A 10,555-nucleotide genomic window follows, 5' to 3' on the forward strand; every position below is an offset into this window, starting at 1 on the left:
CATCTCTCCCACCAGCCCTGGTTGTGGAACAGGGGCTGGTGCAGCACTTCCCTGTGGCTGAACTGCACTGTGCACCGGGGAAATTGCCCCTGGGGAGATGGTTCACAGAAGCTTCAAAAATGTCTCTGCTTAGGGGTCATTTAGATGTGTCTAGGAAAGTCAAAGGGCAATTTTAATTGAGTCAGTCTTAAGTGGTTTTTTTTTTTTTTTTTTGATAATTGCTTTTGCTGCACTATGGTTGAGTGATGGCAAAGATGTGGGAGTAGAAGGCAGGGATGGATGACTGAGTCTTACTTCCTGACCTGATTTTTTTTTCTTTTTTTTTTTTTTAACTTTGTAATTTTGTCTTTTCCTGCTGCTATCACTGCTTCGCCTTTCTTATGCTGCATCAACCATGCTGCCTTTATGTTTCCTTTATTTGACACAGGCTGTTTCCTTTGACACAGATTTTCTTATAAATAATAGGAAGAGGACAGAGTTGGGGTGAAGAAATAATCCATGTAGAAAGGTTTTGGTCTTCCTTACCACCTCACCCTCTGCTTCTAAAGGCGGGGCAGGAAAAGATGGTATTTTCTCTTAGACTTCATAGTAACTAGGGAAGGACAGTCTTTGTGATACACAAGAACAACTGATATTTCAATCTGTACTACCTGGTCACCATTCAGAAAACTGAAATCTTTTAAGTAATACAGCCATGATATATAGTGAATTACACTAATGTGAATATTAATGTGCAACAGTAAGCAAGTTAATTTTAAAACATAATGATAAGTGTTATTCTTTTAATACTTTGGGAACAAAATGGACTTTCCCCAAGACATATTTGTATCAGTGGTATATACAAACTTTAGAAAACTGAAACATCACAACTGCATGTAAGGAATACCTAATTATGCATTCTTTGTGGCCATCACTTAAAAACTTGGATGTAATTGTAGTCCTGTTTGTTTGTTAATGATGTAGGTATTTGAAAATCAATCAGTGTCAAATGGTCAAAATCTAGGAAAAGCAGTGCCCTTGGCGCATGGAGATGTGTGTCTTACCACTCCTGTTTTTTGGTGAGTGCACATGGGCTTGACATTTATTGGGAGCCATGTGTAAAGCAGGATTGTGTTTCTAGGATTAAACTGCACAAATTCTGTTAACTCATTGTCATATGCTTTGGTACTCCCCTGTGTTTTTATGTAGACAGAGCCTCTTGCCACTTTTTGTTACTTCAGCTGGATTCTCCATGCTGCCTCTAGTAGAAGCACCCCAGGTAAATATTCCTGCTCTTGTCATGACTTTTGTAATTTGCTTTTCCTGGTGTCTCTTTTTGGGTTTTCTGTTTTTCTGGGAATTTCAGGATTTTCCAGGGTTTAATTACGGCTTCTTTGCAGCTTGATATAGTTAAGCCTTTCATTGGCACTGCATTTTTCTCTCTTTTGGTCGAGAAAGTTCCTTCTTCCATGAGCTGGTGCTTTGTTTTCAAGCTCATCCTGTGTGAGTCAGCAGGCTTTCTTTCTAGAAACCTGTTTTAGTACTGCATTTCCTTGTTCCCCCTTAGGAGGCTCCATTACTTCAGATCCAACTTCTTAGTGGAGAAAGTAAATTTAATAAACAGTAAGATTTTGTCTGGTGAAAAAAGTTGGTTTTGGTAGTAAAGAAATGACCAATTTAAAATGAAGTCAGTTCCTTTCCTTAGCATGCGTGTGGGTGTCCAGATGATAAAACTGAAATCTTGGATCGTATTTGATAAACTTACTACATGGAAATTAGATGGACAGAATTAGAAACTAAGTACAAATAGGTAGGCAATATAATAATAATAATTTGTCTGTTGTTGTGCAGCTGTTTCTTGGTAGATGTTCTTAGTGGTGTCGTACTCCCCTAGTTCATTCCTGTGTCACCAGTGCTGTCAGTGTTGCAGTTTTATCTTGCAGTCCTGTAGTGTGTGGATTGTTTTCATAAGCAAATCAGAAAAGAGAACTACCATGGTACTGTGTTGTTTGTTTATTTATTTGTTTGTTTTGTTTTTGTTTTGTTTTGTTTCTCTGGTTACCAATCTAAGCACATACATTTAATTGGTAATTCTTTCTCTTCCCCCTCAGTTTGTGCACACAAGATGAAACAGTCTGAGACCAGAACTATAGGACTACTTACTTAAAAAACAACATAGGAAGTAATTATTAAAGTTATTAAAATTGTTAAAGTTTTTAAAAAAAACAACATGGCAAGTAATTTTCTCATTCTTTGGATTTCCAATATTTTTTCCCCAAAAAGAAAACAAAAACCTTCTTGCCTTCTTGTCCAGACTAGTGGTTATCCAGTGAAGTTCTTGTATTCCTTTTCTTAGAGAAAGTTTTTTATCCAGAGTATAGTTGTTAATTTTCAATTTTTAGCTTTCTCTGCTGTCATGCCAATTCTGGATATTGTCATGAAATCTTACATAAAAATAATAAATCATACATAGGATGCCTCCAAAGTGCTAAACAATGACCAAAAATGCAACTTTATAATATTTTGTCTTCAAGTCACACTTTACATATTTAAAATAAATATTCAAAAGTTATACATGATATAAATATGTATTTTCCATTCAGGAAACTGAGTTCATAGCATATCATCTACAAAGTAATAGATCTACTTTCAGATTAATGGTTTAAAAAAAAGCCGCACATTTGTTAGGTGCTTCCACTGTTTTTATCCTTTGTTGTTATTTTAAGGACCTTAAAGAATGCCAGTATTAAAACCCACCAGTTTTAATCAGACTAAACTGTTCGGTCTTCCTTTCCTGTAATCATTAGAAAATCTTAATTTGTTTGAGAAAGGGCAAAGTGGCCTTTATTAATTTGATCCGTGCTCAGGGTCATGCTTGCCAGCTGAGTAAACATGAAAAGAAAAATATATTTATCTCTTTGTGGCTTTTCTTGGAATTTGAGTGGGGATGTTGCACTGTTCATTCCAGAGTAAAATAGGTCAACTGTCTTAAATATCCCTTTCTTTCTCACAGCTCAAATAGTACTAAGAAATCACGTTCCTGAAAATTAAATTAAGTACTGGATTTCCTATTAGCTGGGCAACAAGCTTAAGTCTGCAGAAATAGAATAAGCTCTACCTTCTGAATTTGTCTGGTAATCGGGTACTACTGTTCCAGTTAATGAAAAGTTAAAATACTTCAAAGTGGTAAATTCCTGTGGCTTTTAACATCTGATCTCACTTGCAGAAGTAAGTAAACCCAGAGATCAAAGAGAACTGTCATACATTGATCTTTCTTTCTGAGACTCTGCTTTTATAAATCCATAATGTTATAGAATGGGAAACGCAAAGCAAAACATATCCCCTAGATGCCCATTAGCTTCAGTTGTGCTAGTAACAGTGATTGGAAACCTGATCTCTCTGTGAGTCACTGTCTTACGTGATCTGCAAAGGTATATATATATATTTTTTTTTCTTCTTAACCCATTTTGGCTCTATATGTGTTACTATGTATTTGAGGTGTAGACATTTATAAGTAAAATTTTATACAGCCAACCCCTGCCCCCTCCCCATTCCTTTTTAACAACAGAATGTCCACTTGTACCCAGGATCGATCGGTCGATCTATGTATCTATCTGTCTGTCTGTCTGTCTGTCTGTCTGTCTGTCTATACACACCTGTATATGTGTGTGTGTGTATAAATATTTATCTCTCTGAGGGAATAGGTAGGGGATGAATAACTAACTGCATTAATCTGCAAGTGTGGCCGTGTTTTCAAATAATGAATAATTTTGCCATTTCATAATTAAAATTCAGAGCAGATGATGTAATAGTGAAGATGTGCTAAAGGTACTTAAACATCATGCACAAATCTAGGCCATTTTTAGGGAGTTTATGATGTAAATTATTATCTTTTTCAGTGTGTATGCAAATTAGCTGCTTCCAGGGGCTGTTTCTTCTTTGGCTTTGATCTGAAACAAGGAAATACTGATTGAAGTAGAAGAAAAATACTGAATGTAGTAGAATGAAAAATACTTCTATGCTTAATTCTGCTTTATGTTGTGCATCAACAAGGGTACAGGCTTTTTAAAAAGATTTAAAAATAATACTTTCTGTGCTAAGCTTCCTTCCATCTTTCTGTATAAGACGCCAGGATATAATTTCTTGAGCAAAAAGTTACTTGATTCTGAGAGCAATGTGGGATTTTTTTTTGTTTGCTTGAGGCTATATCAGATAGATTTCTAGTATAGGAATATATATTTGTAGGTGTTTAGATCTGTATAAGAATCCTTTCACCTTGGGCATTTCAGGTCTTCCATGTTGGCTATTTAATTTTATACAACTAAATTCAAAACTTTGAGACTTTGAGTGATGGTCAAAGAATTCCAGCTCTTTGCAGCATAAAGGGAGGGGGGTTTTGAAGGATGGAAGAAAATTCTCTCTCATAAGGAACATTTCTTTGATGCTCTGTATCTCTTTGGGTGCTTGCCCTGCCCAGTGTGGCAGCACAGTTCAGTGTGTTGGCTGTTAACACAAAAGGTGATGGATGCAAGAGTCATGATTGTGAGCTGTAAACCACCTTTGTAACTCCAGGAGTGCTGTGTGAGCTCGTAACTGTGGGCGTGAGCTCTGGCAATTGTAGTGGTCCTGTTGTTTAATATGTTGGCATAAGGTCCTGACATACAATTCCTAGGCATTTGCTTGTCCAATTTTTTTTTTTTTAACTGAATCTGACTGAAGTCAAATGGTAAGGCCTGGGTACTATATTCTATCAGTTAGGGTCCTGATGATAAATGGGTAGTGTTGTTTTGAGGTAGTGATGCTTTAGTGGCTTATTCTGGTTAAGTTTCTAGGCACCATGTTAAATTATCTGTGCTATGGACTTCTATATACAGATTTCAGGAGCTGTGTGTCATCTGGATGACATGGGCTTTCCTCTCTTAAGATTTTTGAGCGGGGGTTGATGTAAGCAGGTTCATACTTACGTGGAAAGCAAACAGTTTTGGCCTGACTCATTAATGAGCTTGCAGTTGATAGCGAAAGACAGCTTTCAGCTTCTTTGCTCTTTCAGGCAAGCTGCTATTAAAGGTGGGATAGGAACTATTGGGGAATTCATTTTTCATAAGGCAGGAGAGAGAGAGACAGGGAGATCTTCCCCAAAAAGGGTTGACTCTGGTTGCATAGATTCAGTGTTTCAAAACTGTAAAAGAATGATCAAATAATTTCATGAAAAAGTTAAGTCTTAATATTTAAAGTTAATTTGGAAGACTTTTATGTTTGCACTTCACAGCTACAAGATAGAATACTGATCTTCAGTTTTCACCATGTTTGTACCATGGCTTGGCAATTGTAATTTGTTCTATGCTCTATGCTTAACTAAAGTTTATTTCTGGTCTCTGAATATGTAGAGGTAAACCATGGCACTACTTAAGCCTATATGACACATGAGGTCATGTTCGTAGACCAGCACATTTGATCAATATGATTTTTCTTTTCTTGACCTAATGTGAAGTTGTAAAAGCTCTTAAAGCATACTGTGCTTTTTGGTTGGTGGAGTCCCTAACAGTAAAGCTTGGTCTGTTCAGAGAGTTATCTTTGTATGCTTGATGGTATATCTCAAAATACTGGCTGAGCTGTTTCTTAATAAATGAAGCCCTAAATATTGTGGCCTTTAAACTGCTGTGAACCTAGGACGGAGACTGCCCATGGAATTTGCTGTCTGAATGCCAGTCTGTCTTCACCTGTCTTGGAATATGAAAGTGCAACAGTTCTTTCCTAGTGGGACTTCAGGGGAACTCTCCAAAAAGTGAATAAGAATAAAGTTTAAGAAACAATTTTTTTTCTAAAACCTTGCAAATTTCTTCTGACTTGGATTTAGGACTTCAACAATGAAAGTAAGAAAGGCATGCCTTCAAGATGTGGGAATTTAAAGGGTCTTTTTTTTATGTACCAAGCCCCCTCATTATATTTGGTACCATACTTAAGTATTATCTTTTACTTACTGTAATCTGAATTTTCCTTTACATAATCTTCTGAAGACTCTTAGTGAGATGTTGAAGTAGGACCTGATAGGAATACTGCTGTCTCGCTTCTGTTTGTACTACATGTTTTTTCTTTGGGAGGAATGCGGACAGGTCCTGCAGAGATCTGGTGGAACAGAGCCTAGTGTAATCCGTAGCCTGGGGATGAATGTGTGCCTCCTTGCGCTGCCTTTTTGACACATCATACAATGTAGCATTTATCCGTATGTTAAATACTGGCTTAAAATGAGAGGAGGAAGTGAGTGGATAAGTTGAGCGTTTTAGCCTTTGTTTCTTTCATTCCTTCAAGTCTGTATGTCTTGGGGGGATGCAGCTGTCAGGTCAGTGTACTGTCTGGGCTTGGTTTTCCTGCTTTGCTGTGAGACAATTACAAGGGATGGAAAGGTCTGCCTTTCTCTAGTAACCTCCGTTGTGGTAGGTTGTTCACTGACTTGGAGAACATGTATAGGCTCAGCAACTGGTAAGGTCCAATAGGCTCATGTCCAATTGCCTGTTTTTCTTTACTCTTTCATCTTGTCTAGAGAAGCTGGAATCCCTTCCTTTTCTGGAGTCAGTTGTCTTTCCAAGATGGAACCAGGTGGAAGAGCTTGCTGCTGTTTGGGCAGTTGTCTTTTAGATAGAGACAGAGGAGAATTATATTGACTGAATTAGTCTTAAGACCCTTAAGCTCTGAGTGTAAGAAAGGTTATAGTGCTGAATTTAATGCAGACATTTTGCTGATCAGGCACTTTGAGATTTTTCTGTCAACATCAACACATTTCATCTAGACATTTTTGTGATTGGACTGTTGACTGTCTTAAAAGGACCATTGTCTTAGTAGTGATGCTAGCTACATATGCTGCTGTTGTGAGGACACACATCCATCTGTTGGCTGGCAGGGACTGCAGCCTCACATGTTGAATATCTGAGGGTATCTTTCAGTGGTGTGTTCCTGAATATTTCCAGAACCTTAACTAAATGAGGGGAATGGGACAGAAATCTGAGATCACATTTCTGTTTTATGCTTAATTCTAAAAATAAGTGGTTTACAGGCAGCACATAATGAGCTGCATACCCAGAGGTCATTGTTTTGGACATAAAACACCCGGCAGTGCCAGTCATCTTATGAGAGCAGTAAAGAGAAGCATATCTGCAATACAAACTAGAGAACAATGAAGACTCAAATGGTAATACGAAAGTATAAAAAAAATTATTAAACATTAGGAGGTTTGCATTACTTCATTCCTGATTCTTCTTTGCCTAGCTGTGGCCTTGAGCTGCTTCCTTTCTTGTACTTAGCCTTGTAAGTTAATTTAACTTCTGTAGTTAGGGGAAGTAGCTTCCACTGTGGAAGCACAGCAGATACTAGTGAAGAAATGTGCCAAAGAACATGGATGTAATAGTGAATCCTGACTGAAGCTAAGATGCCTGTAAAGGGGGACAGATGAGCTTGAATCAGCCATGCAGGTAAAGGATGGAATTGCCTTTTTCCTCTTTTTTCTAATTCCTTTTGTTTCCTCCAGGCACCTGGGAAGTTTCTCCCCTGCCTGTCACCTTAGGGAAGGTATGAGTATGGAAACTCTGAACTAGGAGCCTGAGCTGAGGTTTTAGGAATTTCTAAAGATTACTGTTTTTGTGAAATGCTGTAACAGAGAAAATATATGTGTTAGTTTTGGTTTTCTGCTTGAGTCAGAATTTCTAACAGTACTGTATTTCTTAATGAGGCTATAATGTATGTTTGAAACTACCGCATGGTAGTAGCTTGGAAGAGATTTACAGTCCTTCACATTCTTTAGCAGTTATTCATGGAGAGTCCATGTTATTCTTGTGTGACCTCCTGGTATGCTGGCAGTGTAAGAGGTGAGAGGAGAGGCAATTTAATTGATAGTCTTTGTATGGGGCATGGACAAAAGTGGTGCAGCACCCTAAATCTTTCTGCACGCATATAGTTCTGCACCTTTGCATCTGCAAAAATAGATGAAGCAGTAGTATTACAACGGAGAGAACGGCTTGGGAATCTAAGTTAACAGCCAAAACATAAAGGATAATTTAGAGTGATTGCATTTCTTATTAAACAGATGTGCTATTTGCGCTAATTCCTACATGTTTTTATAAAATAAGAGCAGGCATGTATATATTTTCTATCCATTTTTTTGTTGGAAGGTTACTGATTTAATTGTCTTTGGATAGCACAATGTTTACTTGTTAGAGGAGAGAATTCTGGATCCTGTGTTCCCTGGATTGGAAAGGACTGTGGAGGCAGTAGTCCTACAGTGTAGATCCCTAATTGAGGTCTGAATACCTTGGTTTATGGTACATTTGGGATTCAGAAAAAGGGCTTTGAAGTGTTTGATATTGACCTTCCTGGGGAGGAATGTGCTGCAGAAATGTTGCATAGCATTACTCCCTCCTGAGTGACTTTGATAAGTTTGGTGATTGATTTGATGCTTGAAGTCTTCACAAAACTAAATGGTAAAGTTATATTCTGTCAAACCAGTTAGATACTTAAACATTATTATTATTATCATCATCATCATCATCATCATCATCATCATGCAAAATATAGTCTGTCTTTTCCAAATAGGTAAGGCAACATCCAAATGCTAGCCAGAGCAAGGTTAGTGATTGCTGAAGTACAAATCACTGTGGCATAGCTTTGAGATTCAAAGTTGTTTGCCCTCTTGTCCTTAAACTGCTTACTGTTATCAATAATTTTTTGAAGTTGCTATGAAAATTAAGATGAGGTGGCTTAAGAAACCAAATTGTGTATTCCAGTTACTGTGCTTTACCTGTGTTTTTATGCTAAATTCCAAGTGGGGGATGCATCACTCATGGTTTAACGCCAACTGGTCACTAAGTACCACACAGCTGCTCACTCACTTCACACTTTCCCGCTGGGATGGAGGGGAGAATTGGAGAAAAGTAAAACACGTGTTAAGGTAAGAATGGTTTAGTAATTGAAATAAAGTAAAACATAGTAATAATCACCTTTACATTAGCTTAAGATGATTCAACAGTTTTTTTTTTTTTTGTGAAGTAGTTTATTAAGTAACTTTTAAATTTAGTATTAAAGATGTCCAGTTAATACAGCAATTGAACATCACTAAAAAACTAGGTTAACTCCCACAGTGATATGTAGTCACATAAATCATAAATTTCAAAGCTTTTAGCACGGCATGTTTTTCCTAGTGGAATCTCGTTAGTATGGCTTAGCAAGATTGTTTTATTTGAATTTCAAGCTATGGTTTAGTGAATTACTGCTATCTATCAGAATCAAAGAAACCAACTAGAATGAAGTGAAACTGTACTGTAGGTGATAAAGATATATCTAAAGGAGATTCTGTTTCTATATATAGATGGAACTAAAGAAGTATTCAGGATATCTTGTTAGATTATTCCAAATTGCTTCTCCTAGTACTTGAGAGAGCCTGAATAATTAGATTGTAGTTTAAGAAAGAAGTTGTCTTGGGCCTTCTTTGTATGTGTGACATGTTTGGTGATAACGCGTCAACTGTTTAAATGGAAAAATGGTTGGTTTCCAGACAACTTTGATTCAGTATCTCATCAATTTATTAGCCTTTTCATCCCTTGTGCTGGCTTTCAGTACTTTTAAATAAGAGCACAGATTTGAATAATGAACATTTTATGTGTTTTAGAAACTTTAGGTTTCTAAACTGACACATTTCTAAACCATGGAAAAGGCAGTATCTTTGCCCTCTAATAAATTTAATTTGTTTTCAGACTTTGAAATGGTAAAATTGCTTCTGTATTTTGAAGCCACTAGTCTGGAATTGCTCTAGTTGATAATCTCTGTAACTGTACACAGATTAAAGGATTATGTGTGATTTAAATTTTTTGTCATTGATGTAGACAATTTACTTTGTTTTATGAAAGATATGGGGGTTCATTTTTTTGAATAAGAAGATGAAACCCTGAGAATACAGGATGAGGTATGGAGCTTACTTGAAATGAGTATGCACAAAGCTGATTTACAAGTCAATTAAAAGTACAGCTGCCTTACAGGCAAGACATATCAAGTAGTCCTTGATAACAGAAGGTGGTTATTGTCCCTCTTTTGACAGCACTCCTCCTTCACTAGTGGAAGGTGCAAAGAAAGTTGAAGTAAGACCTTAACACAGTGTGAGACATCATGGGTAGGATTGTACTTTATTTTTTATTAAATCAGATGACTTTAAGAAAATATTGTTATAAAACCCTTCTCGTTCAGAGGTTACGACCATCTTGCAGATGTTGTAGTGCTTCTGTGCTAAGTCCTACAATGTTGACATTTAAACAAAACTTGCATTAAAGTACTTATGAGATTCATGGTGATACCAATCTACTGCTATAATTTAGTGTACAACTAATCCTTGTAATTTAGAGAGTTTTAAATCATACTGAACTTCTAAAGAACTGTGTGTAAATCTCTGAGGTGATATGATCTATAAATAAATCTCTAAAAGCAACACATCTTTTGCTGTTATTTTAGATTTTTCTGTATGAGGGTGAAAAAACCATAGCAGCTCTAAGCAGTTCATAAAGAATGCAGTTGTTGTTTAGATTTTGTCCCTTTTTAC

Source organism: Geospiza fortis, unplaced genomic scaffold (assembly GCF_000277835.1).
Source record: "Geospiza fortis unplaced genomic scaffold, GeoFor_1.0 scaffold557, whole genome shotgun sequence".
Lineage (NCBI taxonomy): Eukaryota > Metazoa > Chordata > Aves > Passeriformes > Thraupidae > Geospiza > Geospiza fortis.